We start from the raw sequence: 18,162 nt of genomic DNA, 5'->3' as shown, positions 1-18,162 counted from the left end.
TCTTGTGGGAGTCCTGAGAGCTACCGGAGGAGGGGGCTGTCGCAGACCTGGAGGAGGAGAAGCACCAAAAGGACTGGTTTCTAGAGCCAGAGGGGCGAGCTCTGAAGGCGCACGTAGATCTAGATTGGGGCAGGTGAGTACTCTTGCCCCCCCCGTAGTGTCAGAGATAATCTCATCCAGCTTAGCACCGAAGAGCCTGGAGCCCGCAAAGGGGAGGTTAGTGAGGGAGCGCTTGGAGGAAGCGTCGGCGTCCCAGACCTTCAACCAGACCTCCCTGCGCTGCGTGACCGAGAGGGACGAAATCCACGCAAAGAGAGTGCTGACGTCCAATGAGGCCTCACAGAGGAATGTTGTCGCCTGGGACATCTGGAGGATGAAGTTTAGGGTGTCCGCAGAAGCATCCTGCTCCGCGAGGTCCTGATGATGGCGCTGCAACCACAACGAAAGCGCCCTGGCAACCCAGGCCGAGGCGAACGCCTGTCAACGGAGTCCTGTAGGGAGGACCCGTCCAGGACTGGTATTGCCGTATTCTTAGCCAATCTGGCCACCTACGGGTCGACCTTAGGAGGAGAAGACCACTGCTGCACTTTATCTGCCGGGAAAGAATAAAGAGTATCCATGCTCCTTGTAGTGGAAGAGGGGGAATTCCTGGCTACTAGTAGAAGGAAGTTCCCCCTGGATGTCAAAGGTGTCACGTACCGCTGTGACCAAGTCTGCCACCATGGTGGAGAGCTTAGGTGAGGGTTCCGGCTCCGTGTCCTCGTCCGAGCCGGACCTTTCCCCTTCAGACCTGTAATCCCTGCGAGAGGCTGAACACGCCTCCAGGCGGGGGGGGGGAAGCAGAGTCATCTGAGGAGGGATGCTGCTGCGTACGCTGTCTCTTAGCGGTCGAGCGTCCTCTATGGGGGGCACCGGGAGGTGGAGCGTTGCTAACCACAGGCACCGCAGGCAGAGTATCAGTGGCCGCCATGCGTTCCATAAAGGCCATGGCCACGCGCGAGACTTGGGCCAAGTCTGCGGCCGCCCTAGCTATGGCAGAGGCCCAGGAGGGCTCCGAAGGGGCGGAGGAGGGACTGGGCTGGTTTGGTGGAGGAGGCGGTGGATGATCCTGTTCAGAGGCAAGGCAAGAGTCACGGGAGCCTGTAACCGATAGTGGCAAGCAGCAGACCTTACAGGATCCCAGTGGGACCTGAAGTGTCGCTTTAGATTTTTGGGAGGCCCCAGATCCTGGCATGATGGCGGCAATCCCGGAGTCAAGGTCTCCTAAAGTTTTGCAGAACACTATCAGTCCTACCGTGACCTGTGAGGAGCTGGAGTAGCAGTCAAGCGTGGAGAGGCGCTGATGCAAAGCGGAAGCGTCGGAGCTGACGCGATAGGCTCCACCCCCCAGTCGCACCACAGAAATTGCGGGAAAAAATTGCGGGGAAAGAATTGCAGAAAAACAAAAATTGCGCGCTCTGAAAATGGCGCCCACCGCCAGGATACAGGGGACAAGAAGGAATCCCTCCTACCTCTCAACCAGCCGGCCCTCTCACAGGTAAGCCATAAACAACCGTGTCACAGTGTGAGCACAGGGGGAGGGGAAGCTGCAGGAGAGCCGATGTACTTATCTGAGTCCTGCAGTCTTCACCCTCTGTTCCGGACCAGCATGGGGTCACCTCTTCAGTCATCTGGCATAAGGAGTGGCAGTGCACTGTATAGAGGGCAGGACTAGGTGACCCCGGATCTGGTAGGCCACCGGAGCTGCAGGTCAAGCCCGGTTCCACTTATCTTCTGGGGGGAAAAGGACCCTGCGTCCTCTGTTTAGAAAAAAACAAACAGGAGAAGAAAAAACTACAGGGACAAGCCCGCAGGAGCAGGAGTGCCACCTCCTTATCCGACACTAAGCTAAAACTGAGGTCCTCCTGTTGGAGCATGGGGGTATAGCCAGTGGAGGAGGAGCTGTTTTTTTTATTATTTGCATAGTGTCTCCTCCTACTAATGGCCTAAGCTATACCCATGGTCTGTGTCCCCCAATGGAATAGGCGAGAAAATTCAATTAAGAATTATTAATTATGGTCATAAAAATAATTAACCATAAAAAAATAAAATGTGTCAAATTCTTAAAATCATGACCTGGGGAATTGTAGACAACCTAATTGATACAATTCACATCTGAGTCCGACTATTTCCTCAGATAAATAAGTTATTTTTGATGTGAGATGACGTTAATGATGAACATGTAGTTCTGCATTATACAATAATACACAGGTTTATTGGTTACAAGGTTATAAACAAATATAAGTAAATAAACACTGATATATGCAAATGAATATGTATATCTAGCATTAATATAAAGCATTACAAGCTTAATAATACATGTGAGTGGAAATAACTTGTCACATTATAACCAAGCTATTATTAGGTTAGGATATCAAAGTAGGAACATAAGTTATATATATTACATCCGTTCAGAGGAAACCTCATGATATCAGGATGGGCATGTCTAATCCTAGACATCAATATGGAATGCTAAATACATTCCACCCCCTTCTAACCAACTACACATCACATGACTTTAAGATGGGCAAATCCATTCAAGGATATAACTTAGAAGAGATAACTGTATCCTTCCGCCCCATCCTGGACTATTTTCACACATACAACTTTGGTAAGACCATCAAGACAAATAACAGGGATCTAGGATCATTGCTAGATCATATCTTAAATGGGAAGGACTTAAAACAAGTCTTTCCTGTGGGAATCAATCACTTAGCTTGGCGAAGAATGTTCTATCAATGTATATATATAAGCAATCATTTAATGCTTTGCTAGATTATGAGTCTAGATTCTTCTGCAGGTAGAATGAAGCCTCACAATATCCTCAATATGGAGACGATCAATTAATTTATTTATTTGCCAATCTAGATGGTATAATTTCACCCACAGTATCAAATTAGTCTTAATAAAATGAAATATTATTTTCTGTGTCTCTTACCAAGTCCTAATAGGAATCTCACTTCTTCTCCTAGGTAAGCTGGGTGGTCCATTATAGCGCATCTTACCATGGTTTTAATCTTGATAGACCCCTCTAGAGAGCTTTACTTGTCTCTCCCCTTTCTTTCTTCTCCTCTTTTGTGAGCTTTCTTATCCAAAAACTTATCAAATGATCACACCCTTCCAGATTAGAGTTTTCCAATCACATCGGATGGGTGTGCTCATATGGTAATGATCCTATGAGATCATCTTTACCCACAATGCACTTTTGCTACTGTTATAATGTCACCTACTCATACCTAGGTGGTACTGCTGTGTAAGCTATTTGCATCATAGTATAAAGGATTAACTTATGTAAGTCTGAATAAAATGTATTCTATATATTTGACCTTAGAAGCTTTAATTCAAAGCAATAGGGATTAATTCTGACACTTGTAGCAATTAGAGACAGACCTCTAGGCGTCTCTATAAGTGTTTCTTACACTGTTGATTTATGGACCATAATCATATGAATGGGCTTGTTTTCTCAGCGATATCCGTACCTCCTGTCATACCAAAGATGTGATTAATTGTTAGAAAACACACATCTTTAAAAGATACTTTTTTAGAGATATTCTCCTAATGAGAAATATATATATATATAATATACTGGATACATGTCTTCATAACATATCACAATATAATATAAAAAGATATATATATATGTCCTACTGATTGTCTTATGCTAAGGACTAAGGCTCATTAAATGAATACATACATATTATATATTTTGCTTCATTAATAAATACCTAATTGTTTAGGTAAATATCACCAGCTGTATAGAGCTCATCTTTATCTCGCATCATAAATTTATAAGTAGACAAGGAGGCTTCTTAGACTTGTACATTCATGAGAAGAATAACACTAAAAAGCAGAAACCTTTGCACGACCTTACTTCGGCCTACTCAAGACATACAAAATTGTAACTATAGTCGAGTATGGCTCTTAAAGGCAATGAACATCCATCTTGACTAGAATAATTGGATATCAATGCATTTACCTATGAAAAGGCACAACAGTATACAGGTCATTCTCAAAAAATTAGCATATTGTGATAAAGTTCATTATTTTCTGTAATGTACTGATAAACATTAGACTTTCATATATTTTAGATTCATTACACACCAACTGAAGTAGTTCAAGCCTTTTATTGTTTTAATATTAATTATTTTGGCATACAGCTCATGAAAACCCAAAATTCCTATCTCAAAAAATTAGCATATCATGAAAAGGTTCTCTAAACGAGCTATTAACCTAATCATCTGAATCAACTAATTAACTCTAAACACCTGCAAAAGATTCCTGAGGCTTTTAAAAACTCCCAGCCTGGTTCATTACTCAAAACCGCAATCATGGGCAAGACTGCCGACCTGACTGCTGTCCAGAAGGCCATCATTGACACCCTCAAGCAAGAGGGTAATACACAGAAAGAAATTTCTGAACGAATAGGCTGTTCCCAGAGTGCTGTATCAAGGCACCTCAGTGGGAAGTCTGTGGGAAGGAAAAAGTGTGGCAGAAAACACTGCACAACGAGAAGAGGTGACCGGACCCTGAGGAAGATTGTGGAGAAGGACCGATTCCAGACCTTGGGGGACCTGCGGAAGCAGTGGACTGAGTCTGGAGTAGAAACATCCAGAGCCACCGTGTACAGGCATGTGCAGGAAATGGGCTACAGGTGCCGCATTCCCCAGGTCAAGCCACTTTTGAACCAGAAACAGCGGCAGAAGCGCCTGACCTGGGCTACAGAGAAGCAGCACTGGACTGTTGCATGTCATTCGGAAATCAAGGTGCCAGAGTCTGGAGGAAGACTGGGGAGAGCGAAATGCCAAAATGCCTGAAGTCCAGTGTCAAGTCCCCACAGTCAGTGATGGTCTGGGGTGCCATGTCAGCTGCTGGTGTTGGTCCACTGTGTTTTATCAAGGACAGGGTCAATGCAGCTAGCTATCAGGAGATTTTGGAGCACTCCATGCTTCCATCTGCTGAAAAGCTTTATGGAGATGAAGATTTCATTTTTCAGCACGACCTGGCACCTGCTCACAGCGCCAAAACCACTGGTAAATGGTTTACTGACCATGGTATTACTGGGCTCAATTGGCCTGCCAACTCTCCTGACCTGAACCCCATAGAGAATCTGTGGGATATTGGGAAGAGAAAGTTGAGAGACGCAAGACCCAACACTCTGGATGAGCTTAAGGCCGCTATCGAAGCATCCTGGGCCTCCATAACACCTCAGCAGTGCCACAGGCTGATTGCCTCCATGCCACGCCGCATTGAAGCAGTGATTTCTGCAAAAGGATTCCCGACCAAGTATTGAGGGCATAACTGAACATAATTATTTGAAGGTTGACTTTTTTTGTATTAAAAACACTTTTCTTTTATTGGTCGGATGAAATATGCTAATTTTTTGAGATAGGAATTTGGGGTTTTCATGAGCTGTATGCCAAAATCATCAATATTAAAACAATAAAAGGCTTGAACTACCTCAGTTGGTGTGTAATGAATCTAAAATATATGAAAGTCTAATGTTTATCAGTACATTACAGAAAATAATGAACTTTATCACAATATGCTAATTTTTTGAGAAGGACCTGTATAAGGCCGAAAAAAGACATTTGTCCATCCAGTTCGGCCTGTTATCCTGCAAGTTGATCCAGAGTGTTATAGATATATTAATAGTGGAAATCGGCTCGCATCAAACTTTGTATAAGGAAAGGTAAATTCTAATAACAAGAATACAGGAAGTGATGACACAGGAAGATGAGAAAGTTCAGGTACATGTCAAAGGACAGGGGAGGGCATCAACATGCTGAACAGTGCAATGCACACACCCCATCCCTGTATAAGGAAGGATGAGTCGTGCCCATTGTCTGATCAGCCAGGTGGCTGCCCATCCCCCATCACTGTCAGCATGGACCCCATTCAATACTGCTCAAAGTGACCAGTATGTAGTGAAGATCATTCTACTGGTTCTTATAGGTTTGAGATTATCTGAGAGACATTGCTACGGCTATTGTCAGTATACAGTACGAGTATACTGACAAGGCAGATATGCATGTCTTAGAAGCAGATATGTATCCAGAAAGGGATAGCGAAGCCGCAGCAGAGGTATAATATGTATCTCTTGTTATGCAGACTTCACTTATCTAATGTGTATAGACATTTGAAGGGAAGAAGCCCAGTGCATTGCACTTAGTGCTCACAAACCGGCAAACGCCTCCCTACACACTGAGAACACGTCTCCAAGCCCATGAGAAGGTTTTCATGCTGACGGTTTTACCACTGGTCCCGCTTCAACCCAAGTACCCTCTGCTAGAGCGTTTTTCGGTTAAATCCGACACAGGGAGACAGATGACCATCTATAAAAACACACACACATCCTAAGATAAAATCTCTGCATAATAAAATTTCCACAACAAGAGGAAGGCAAAAAAAACCTGTGAGGTAGAAGCCAATTTTCCCCACTTAAGGGGGAAAAAAATCCTTCCCAACTCCAAAAAGGCAATCAGAATAACTCCCTGGATCAACAACCCTAGTAGCTATAGCCTGTAATATTATTACACTCCAGAAATACATCCAAGCCTCTCTTGAATTCTTTTATTGTACTCACCATCACCACCTCCTCAGGCAGAGAGTTCCATAGTCTCACTGCTCTTACCATAAAGAATCCTTTTCTATGTTTATGTACAAACCTTCTTTCCTCCAGACGCAGAGGGTGTCCCCTCATCACAGTCATAGTCCTGGGGATAAATAGACGATGGGAGAGATCTCTGTACTGCCCCCTGATATATTTATACATGGTAATTAGATCTTCCCTCAGTCATCTTTTTTCTAAAGTCAATAACCCTAATGTTGATAATCTTTCAGGGTACTGTAGTTGCCCCATTCCAGTTATTACTTTAGTTGCCCTCTTCTGAACCCTCTTCAGCTCTGCTATGTCTGCCTTGTTCACAGGAGCCCAGAACTGTACACAGTACTCCATGTGTGGTCTGACTAGTGATTTGTAAAGTGGTAGGACTATGTTCTCATCATGGGCATCTCTTCCCCTTTTGATGCAACCCATTATCTTATTGGCCTTGGCAGCAGCTGCCTGACACTGGTTTTTACTGCTTAGTTTGCTGTTTATTAAAATTCCTAGGTCTTTTTCCATGTCAATGTTACCCAGTGTTTTACCATTTAGTATGTACGGGTAATTTGCATTATTCCTTCCCATGTGCATAACTTTACATTTGTCAGTGTTAAACCTCATCTGCCACTTCTCTGCCCAAGCCTCTAATCTATTCAGATCCATCTGTAGCTGTATATTGTTCTCTTCAGTGTTAATTACTTTACACAGTTTAGTGTCATCTGCAAAAATTAATATTTTACTGTGCAAGCCTTCTACAAGATTATTAATATATTGAAGAGAATAGGACCCAATACTGACCCCTGAGGTACTCCGCTAGTGACAGTGACCAAATCTGAGTGTGTACCATTAATAACCACCCTGTTTTCTATCATTGAGCCAGTTACTTACCCACATACAGACGTTTGCACATTCACTTTAACGGGGCCAAAAAAGATGCGGACAGCACTCCGTGTGCTGTCCACATCCGTTGCTCCGTTCCGCGGGCCCGCAAAAAAAATATAACATGTCCTATTCTTGTCCGCAAAACAGACAAGAAAAGGCAGTTATATCAATGGCCGCCCGTTCCGTTCCGCAAATTGCGGAAGGCACACGAGCGGCTTCTGTTTTTTTGCGGACTGCAAAAAACGGCACGGTCGTGTGCATGTAGCCTAATTGATATGGATCATGGGGGAAGAAGGCCTCTGCATCTGAGGCAGAGTCAAAATTCTTGTAGGACCCATTCACACACCTGGCCCGTAGCAATGCTGGATATAGTAACTGGAAGCGTATGTTGCGTATATACAAAGAGGTACAGATTGCGCTGAAGGTTTTCCTTCTTTTGGTAACCGCTGCGGAGCAATCATTAAATAGCATAATTTCATGACCTTGATATTTCAAAAGGTTATTTGCGATCCCGGTAGGTTCGGATGATATCCTCCTTGTCAGTGAAATCTAAATATTTCATAATGACCTGCCTCGGTCTCGGAGATCTCTCCATATTATCCTTGGGGCCTTCTGTGGCATTCAGATTTAGGCCTATTCTGTGCACTCGCTCCGCTTTCCTCCGGGTTGCTGTTGAGCCTAATGCTTTTGGTATGTCCACTTTGCAGATGCGCTTTAGATCTGAGCCTGGAATTCCCTCTGATAGGCCTACCAGGCGCAAATTGCTGCGGCGGGAGTGATTTTCTAAATCATCAACTTTATCCTTTAGGTCTTCTACCGTCTGCTGCAGCATTGCCATTTTGTTATTTGTGCCTCCAAGGTCTTCTTCCATACAAGCTGTACGCTGCTCCAACTTATCTAAGCTTTAGCCTTGCTGCGTGAAGGCTTCCTGTAATTCCGATAACGCTGTTTGTATTGTTGCCGATAAGGAGGCTTTTAGGGTCTGGAGCCACCTCAATGGCAAGGCATTTTTGATCCGTGGCTGGAAGTGTAGTAGTAAATCCAAACATCTCCTCTTGGGAGGGAGTTGGCTGAAGGTCAAGAGTCGCATCAGTCGGCTCATCGATGCCTTGCTCCCCCGCCATCTTGGGCACACTATTCGACTTTCTTCTCTATCGCTCACTTTCTTCCTGCTCCTCAAGATGTATCTCTCCATACAATCCGGTAAGCCTTGCAGGGGGGACCCACACGATGGTAGGGAAATATTGAGCCCTTAGGCAGTCTGGAGAGGGTAATATTGCTAGGAGAGGTAGCGGAGCTCCGCTAGTAGCGTCTCTCCATTACACAGCCGGAAGTAGACAATCCATTCTTACCTAACAAGTACCTTTCAAGTTCCAGGCCATTAAATGGAGATTTTTTATCTCGGGGTGAAGAACTGGGCCTTGGCTCAATAGATTCCAATTCACTGGAAGAACCCAGGGATCCGAGATTAACATGATTCGGAGCCAAGGAAACCAAGATCTTCTTGGCCAAAATGGGGCAATGAGAAGAACTCTCGCCCCATCTTCCCTGATTTTCCGTAAAACCCGAGGAATCAAGGGAAGAGGAGGAAAGGCGTAAGCTAGGGGAAAATTCCAATTTGGAATAAAAGCATCTATCCCACATGGGGATCTCATCGGGGCTAGGGAGGAGAATCTCTTGACCTTCCTGTTCTGGTAAATAGCAAAGAGGTCGATGTCTGTGTGTCCCCAGAGGGCCATTATTGTCTTGAAAATGGATTGGTCTAGAGTCCATTCGCCCTGAGAGAAAAAAATGCAGACTCAAAGTCTGCCTGTCCATTTTCCACGCCTCTGATATATACTGCTGAGATCGAGGCACACTCTTTTTCTACTAATAGGATTTTCTGGGCTTCCTGCATCAGAGTTCTGCACCTTGTGCCCCCGTTTGTTCAGATATGAGACTACTTACTGTCTTGTTGTCTGTCATGACCTTGAGATCTTTTCCTCTTATTCTTGGGAGGACAGAGCTCATTGCAAGGCATACCACAGTTAGTTCTTTTAGGTTGAAGGATCCTCTTTCCTGGATTTCCCTCCAACAACCCTGAAGGGATATCTCTTGGATGTGAGCACCCCACCCCCAGGGGCTTGCGTTTGTAGTTAGACATATCAGGTCTTTGAGCTTCCACGGCACTCCCTGAATCAGATTCTTCTCCTCCCGCCACTACCCCAAGCTTTGAAGAGTAAGGTCTGAATCTTATTTTTGCCTCTAGGGAGTCATTCTTCTCCCAGAATGACAGAATTTCCCACTGGTGTACCCTCAAGTAGAGTTGCGCCCATCTTACTGCCAGGATGCATGATGTGAGGGACCCCAAAATAGACATTCCCTTCCTTATTGTGATCACTGGGTTCCTGATCAGATCTCTGATTTTGTCCTGGACAAGGATTACTTTTTCCTGTGGTAAAAAAACATTTCTAACAGGAGGAATCTAATATCAGTCCCAGAAAAGATTGTCTTCTGGTGGGATCTGGTCTTGACTTTTCCAGATTCAAAATCCAGCCCAGCTTGTTCAGAATTTCTGATACGGTCAATACTGCTGCTCTGCAAGCTTCTTCTGTTCCTCCTACTATCAGAAAATCGGCCAGATATGGTATGAAGAGAAAATCTTTTTCCCTTACGCGAGCTGCCATTTCTACAATTATTTTCGTAAATACTCTTGAAGCCATGAACAGGCCTAACAGGAGAGCCCGGAACTGAAAATGTCGAAGGTGACCTACAATTCCCTGCTGTAGGCTGTCTGGGAATGCTGGGAGTTGCAGTTTTGCAACAGCTGGAGGGCCGCAGGTTGAGCATGCCTGCTCTAGAAAGATTGGGACATGATAATATACATCTTTGAGATCGAGTACTTCCATGAAACAGTGAGGAGGAAGAAGGTTTATGGCTGATTTTATAGTTTACATTTTGAACTTTTTTTATCTGTAAAAAACGGTTCAATTTTTTTAGGTTCATTATTGTCCTGTTCACTAAAAAACAGAGGAGATTAGAACCACTCACCTTCTTCCGCTTTTGTTACTAGCACTAAAACAGATTTTTCAACAAATTTTAGCACCTCGTTTTCCATGCCCGAATTTCCTAGAGCCGAGGCCTGATCTTTTGTAATTAAGAATCTTGCTGGCGATGGCAGACGAAATTCTAGTTTTAATCCGTTGCGAATGGTGTCTAGTATCCATGAACTTGAAGAAATTTGTGACCAGGCAGGGAAAACATTTTTCAATCTGCCCCCTACCTGACTTCTGGCGTCATTGCTGGTCTTGTTTCTTTTTGTCGCCAAAAGATTGGTTGAAAAAGTAATTTCTACCTCTCCTTTGGTTCCGAAATCTGTCCTCCCTGGATTTTTTGTCCCCTTCTTAAGGGGGGGGGGGGGGGAAGAACTCTGAAACCCCGGGAATTTTATCTTTTTGTCGGCCGCTTTATCTAGTAAGTCATCTAGAGTTGGTCCAAAAAGGTACTACCCTTTACAACCCCGCATAGTTTATTTCTAGGCCGAATGCATACGGCCGTGTGTATTACTGTAGTGCAGTGGCGTCATGAAGCGAACGGCGTCATAGCAACCAATGACGCTGTGCGCACCTGCTCTGAACAGGAATACTCTCGGCCGCGGAACAAGGCCGTGCGCATTCGGCCTTAGATGGGAAATCTCCCACCCAATTTTTTTGCCAGAGTGCTCTCCGGCAGATCTGGCCGCCAGTCTAACAGAGTCAGCTAAAGCGTCTGCCAAGTCAGATGCTTTTTTTTTTATAGTTGGTAATGCTGATAGAATTTCTTCCCTGGGGATAATTTTTTTTTTTATTGATTTTCTAATTCAGAGAGCCATACTATCAGAGACCAGGCCATACAAGTAGAGGCTTTGATTGGTCTGAACAAAGAAGTAGATGCTTCCCATTTTAAAAAGGTATCAGCTTTTTTTTTTATCCAGTGGGTCCTTTAATATCCCCATGTCATCGAAGGGAAGAGCAGTCTTCATAGATACTTTAGAAATGGCTACGTCTATTCTTGGCGCTTTATACCATGTGGCACAATCTTCCTCTTTGAAGGGATATTTACGTTTAAGATTTTTAGATATGTAAACTTTTCTGTTATATATTATTTTCCATTCTCCTTTGATTAAAACTGAAACATTTTTATGAACCAGAAAGGTGCTATTGTGTCTAAATTCTAGCCCCCTAAACATATCTTGGATGGACCTGGGTTCGTCTCTTCAATGCCCATAGTTGAACGTACGGCTTTTAGGAGTTTCTCTGTGTCTTCTATAGGGAAACATGGTCTACCACTTATTTTACCTTCTTCAGACGATAAGGATAAATCATCAAACTGCCCATATAATAAGGAATGTGTGTCGTCTTCACCAGAATCAGATGAAATATGTTCCTGTACAGTATTATGTCTTATGTTACACTCTTTTTAGAAAGAACCACACTGAATTGGGAGGATAGTGTCTGCCCTTTTATTCTGCAGGTTTCCTGTCTGTGGGGGCGGATCCTCTCTCTCATGGGCGAAGGGAAAAGTTTAATCACGGCACGCAAGGAGCATAAACACTGATGCGTTCAGTCATGTTCGTATTTACACTACATATTGCAAGTTTGAAATTTGTTGTATATTTAAAGGGAACCCTTCATCAACTTTATGCTGAGGGCACGGCAGCATCAAATAGTGACAGAAATTCTGATTTCTGCGGTGTCACTGATGAGCTAAAAAGTAAGTGGTTGCTGAGAACCAGCATCATAATCATTGCAGCTCAGGCCTTGAAAAACAGTCAAATCTACCTGAGAAGAGTCCTGGTTATTCATAATCTCCTGCTCTCCCCCCACCTGCTGATGATTAGCAGTTCTCTCCTAGAGAGAAAGGGAGAAAACTAGGTAGAAGACTGTCAATCATTAGCAGGTGGGCAGGGAGAGCAGGAATTCATGAATAACTAGGACTCTTCTCGGGTGGGCGTGACTCTTATCCAGGCCCAGTCTGCAATGTTTGCAATGTTGGTTCTCGGCAACAGCTTACTTATAAATGACCGACCACTGAAATCAACTCACCTGTCTCTACTTTATTCTGCCGTTAGTATGGGCAGCACAAAGTTGATGACAGGTTCCCTTTAATGGAAAAGAAACCTGTGGAACTTGAAGGGTTTTTAGTTCAAATATGTGCAGCTTTATTTTTGTGCAATATAAAGAGGTAATCAGGACAGCAGTAAGAAATGTAATGTTATATAAATTTTTTTACCGTTTGGCATATTTGCATTGTCGCTTTCTTTTTGTGTATCCGCACTCTTCAATGCGTTTTTAATTCGTAGGACACTGCATAAGGGTTAATACCTACTTTGTCTCATTCTGGAAAGCAGTGCTTTGGAGATCTATTTACTGGTACATGGTGCAGTACTGCCCTGTGGGTTGGTATGATCCACAGTCTTGTTGCCTGCAGGAGCTGTGTTGTAGCAGCAGTGGTTGCCCTATGGTGTTGAACCAAACACCGTGAGTGGGCTTATCGATTTTGACCAAAAAGCCTCATGTTTATAAATTATGGGGGAGATTTATCAAACTGGTGTATAGTAGAACTGGCTTAGTTGCCAATAGCAATCAGATTCCACCTTTTGGAAAATGAAAGGTGGAATCTGATTGGTTGCTATGGGCAACTAAGCCAGTTCTACTTTACACTGGGGAGGGGGGGGGGGGGATTTATCAAACTAATGTAAAGAAGCAACAGAGCAATGTAGCATGTGAATGTGTGCAAACCATGTTTTTCCTATAGTTGTTAAATTGGAACTGTGCCTATCCTATAGTGTGAGGAGTGAACAGGATAAACACTTCTCATCGTATATTTGTTACCTTTTACAAGTCCCCTGTTGAGTTTGCACATTACTGATGAAACACAGATATGGACTAACAGGGGCACAATATGTGTGTGGTAGCTCCGCTAGACTACACCAGAGTGAATACTGCAGATTACATGCTCTTTTTACACCACCCTTGCCACTTTCCTAAAAGGGGCAGGTATGAGGCATGGCCAACAGTGGAGAAATTATCTTTATTTACACCAGCTTTCTGGTGCAAATGAAGCCACGACTCTATGACAGCCCTGTGCTATCATAGATTTCTGTTTAGGCACACAGATTCCTGGTGGATGAGTCTAGTCATAAATGTGGTGCATCTCTCGAAAGTGCAGGGGATATCAAGATTAATAAATCTCCCCCTTTGTCTCTGAGGAGCAGATCATTTTGACAGTCATATACCAATGCATTATACAGGTATGCTGATACTGCATTCCCGCCCAATCTAAAAAAAAAAAAAAACGCATCTCAGATGGAAATGGCTTAAACAGATGCAAATGTGTATAAATGATGCACAGGATAAATAAATATATATATTTTTTTTTAAAGGATCATCCCCCCTCCCCTTCTGTTTTACTGACGGATCAGAAGGATGAAAAATGAAACGGTGATGTGTACTCTCCCTTAGTAATATGCAAGTACATTAGTCTATACTGAAGCTTAAAAAAAAAAAAAAAAAAAAAAAAAAGATGAATCAAAGTACATTAAAAGTGCTCCGGCCTAGCAGCTGTTTAAAGAGGAAGGGCCTGAATGCCGGAACCCCTTAAAAATTACCCCTTAACGCACTCACGTCGGCTCCTAACATTTCCAGTCCCCAGGGCGAATCGGGTCTCATCTGTCAAGCCTCAAGCTGTAAGGCTAGGGCATCGGGTCCATAGCCACAGGTATGTTCTCAATTACGATTGCTCATGGGCTTAGTGAGCGCGGAACACTGTCCACGTGACCTCTCCAGCTGCCATGTTTTGTCTTTATTTTCAGGTCCAACGTAAGGTGACCACAAGGTCTTCCTCGCCATGTCTCAGGTGTCGGACGTGGACGGCGTGTTGTCCCTTCTGGGTACTTCGGTCTCTGGCCAAGGCGGGCCAGAATCCCTCAGGAGATAGACTGTACCAAGGCTCGTAGCAGAGTTGAACAGAAGGGGCATCAGGCATCCAGCGTCGGCAAGAAAAGCCGAGCTATACAGGCTGTTAATGTCGGAACCCGGTCCTTCAGAAGGGGAAGATTCGTCCCCATCCATTCAGCAGTCTCTGGTGCAGTTGCAGGCCACCATGGATTCCCTCGCCTCATCCGTGGCCGACATCAGTGCCAGGGTGGTGGACTTGGAATCCAGAACCCACACGACACACCAGGCGGTGGTTCCACTCACCGAACCTTCATCGTATCAGCGACCGGCACCAGGTACGACTCCGGAAGTTCCAGTGATCGCCCCAGCACACTTCGTGCCTGACAATATCAAAAAAGACATCTTGGCAGGAAAGGATGTCAACCTGGCTTCCATCCTTATAGCATCGCATGATGCTGCCGACAACAAGACCTTTGATTGCGGGGAAGTCTCGGTTGTTCTCAGGTCCAAGGATGCCCGACTTAACCGCAAGCTATCCGTCCCGGAATTCGTTTTGGCCTTTAGCCTGTATAGGGACGTGATCTGCTCCGCCTACCTGTCGCGGAGGGAGGAGCTGGATACGTATCTGTACAGGATCACTGATCTTGGGCACAAGTACGGCGGCACGGCCTTCTACAATTACCACCGCTCCTTCTCAGCCAAGGCCGCCGCTGCGCGGGCTCAATTTCAGTTTACCATTAACTGGGGCACTCTTGACATGGAGTTGTTCTGCCGGCATTTTGCCGGCCTCCGGGCTCCCTCCTGTTCGACTTGCCAGTCGATCTTCCATTCCACTGAGTGGTGCACCCAAGCAGCCGCTGCCCAACCAGATAGGGCCACCCCCGGCCCCTCCAGCGTCTCACGCAGCCCCTCCTCCACAGACAAGTTAGGAAGACCCATTGTCTATCTTGTAATAACTTCAACTTTGGCACTTGTCTCTTTAGTGGCTGCAGGGCCCTGCAGATTTGCACTATTTGCTTCAGGGCTCACCCTAGGTCCACGTGTCCGAAAAGATTTTCCAAACAGGCGTGACTAGCCGACTGTAATATTGGTCTCCTGGCTTTTTTGTTGCGGGAACATCCGGATCCGGGATTTGTGGATTCCTTGATTTCCGGGCTCTCCTTTGGCTTTGACACTGGGATGGTGGCGCTCCCCCACTCTAATTGGGAGTGCGGCAATCTTCAGTCGGCAAGGTCTGAACCCGCCGCTGTTCAGGAGCTCCTGAACTCTGAGGTCACGAAAGGGTTCCTTCTGGGCCCATTCAATCAGATTCCATTTTCTCGTTGGTGGAGATCAGCCCCATAGGAATTGTATCCAAAAAAGAATCTAATAAAAAGCGTTTGATTTATGACCTCTCAGACCCTCATGATTCCGTCATCCCTAGTATCAATTCATTAATTCCATCTGAAGAATTTTCCATGAGGTATGCGTCCATTGATGAGGCCATTGCTCTTATTCTCATGGCTGGGAGAGGCGCCTGGTTATCTAAAACAGACATCACAGACGCGTTTAAGCTACTGCCAATCGCACCACATTTATGGAAATACTACGGCATACAGTGGGAGGGCAGGTATTATTTTGCCAATCGTCTGACGTTCGGCTCAAAAAGCAGCCCATGGTTGTTTGACCAACTGGCTCAGGCATTACATTGGATTCTGATCCAATACGGCAGTACTCCATCAGTCATCCACTACCTGGACGACTTTCTCCTCATAGAACAACCACAATGCCATCCGTCAGGTCTTCATTTCCTCCTGGAATTTTTCTCCTCCTTACACATTCCCATATCGCAGGGCATCACGACATGTCCTGCCACCTCCATCACCTTCCTGGGCATAATCCTGGATTCCGGCAGGATGGAAGCTAGGCTACCGGAAGATAAGTTGGCACAAATTCGTGAAGTCGTTTCTGGGGCATTAGCATCTTCCCAGTTGACCAAAGTAGAGCTACAGTCCCTTCTGGGTAGATTAAATTTCGCATTGAGAGTGATGCCCCAGGGTAGGGCCTTCATTTTGCATCTGCTCTCGCTCCTCCAGCAGCCCTAGAGCCAGATAGCATTGTTCACTTAGACAGAGCAGCCATGGCAGATTTACGCATGTGGAACAACTTCCTTTCAGCATGGAACGGGGTAAGCCTGTTCGTCCCATCCTGGACCCAGTCTTCTGATGCCACGGCTTCCTGGGGATTCGCGGCAATCTTCGGCAGCCACTGGTTAGCTGGACCTTGGCCGCCTCAGATCAGTACAGACCCTCAGTTCTTCTCCGTTTCTGGAATTTTATCCTATCGTGGCAGTGGCCGCGACCTGGGGGCACCTATGGGCCAATTCCAGTGTCATATTCATATCGGACAGTCAAGACATGATAAACAACTTTCACTTTTCATGTTCACACATTTCGGGTGCTAGTAACACTGCGGCCGATGCATTGTCTCGCTTCACTTTTCACACATTTTTTCAGGTATAGCCAGAAGCCGACCAGACTGGGGCACGGATTCCCAGATTCAGCGACCTAATATTGAATTAAGGTCACTGCTGGCAACAGCCAAGGACCTCATGCACCGATCCCCCTCTGTCAACACGGCCCGCAATTATCGCACCGGTTGGAAACTTTTTTCAAAATTCGCCATGGATCATCCCCAGGGGTGATGCAGCTTTCACGTCCAATATCATGGCCCATTGTCATGTCAATCTTAAACTGGCACCCAACACCATCCGCTTGTACCTTGCCGGGGCGCAGCATTTCTTAGTATTGCAGAATCTGGAACATCGCTCTGTGTTCACGTCTCAAGCCGTCAAAGCCACGCTCAGGGGCATTGAGAAGAGCAGTAGGGACACGACCCTTTCCCGACTAAGGCTTCCTGCGCCCGGGAGAATTCTCCGTTAATTCCCCCAAGGGCTACATTCCTGAAGAGAAAACAACTGTCCTGGAACCAGGATCACCTTGTATTAAGCCTACCTTCCAGGAAGACGTCTCAGACCGGACCCCCAACACAGATTTGCTTTTTTGAAACCAAGAACGCTTTGTGTCCGGTTCATGTGCTCAGACATCTCTTGAACACTATACTAACTCCAGACCCTGAATCACCTTTACTTCCGTTCCAAGGGAAACCCCTATCCACGCTGCAGTTCATTACTCACATCAGATCCCTGGTCGCGGGGTTGGGTGTGGACCCCAAAACGATAACCGGACATTCTTTCCGCATCGGAGCGGCATCTGCAGCCTCCAAACACAAGACACCTCCGCATGTCCTACGTCATATGGGCAGGTGGAGATCTGCCTGTTTTTCCCGGTACATTCCAGATCCGCAATCTGAAACCTGTGAAGTTTTCCCTTCTTTGGCTTTGTAATGTATATTAAATTGTGCTTTTCTCCTACTTCGTGTCTTTTTGGCCCTCTTTTAGGCCTGCCCACGTGACGTGGCTCCGGGCACACATCAGCCATTGTTAGGGTCCCTTCCCTTCATGTTACGGACAAATAAATATATATATATATATATATATATATATATATATATTTTTTTTTTTTAAAGGATCATCCCCCCACCCCTTCTGTTTTACTGACGGATCAGAAGGATGAGAAATGAAACGGTGATGTGTACTCTCCCTTAGTAATATGCAAGTACATTAGTCTATACTGAAGCTTAAAAAAAAAAAATAATGAATCAAAGTACATTAAAAGTGCTCCG

The sequence above is a fragment of the Bufo gargarizans genome, chromosome 3 (assembly GCF_014858855.1).
Source record: "Bufo gargarizans isolate SCDJY-AF-19 chromosome 3, ASM1485885v1, whole genome shotgun sequence".
In the NCBI taxonomy this organism is placed as follows: Eukaryota; Metazoa; Chordata; class Amphibia; order Anura; family Bufonidae; genus Bufo; species Bufo gargarizans.
The sequence above is the reverse complement of the archived record's forward strand: the minus strand, read 5'-3'. Positions refer to the sequence as shown.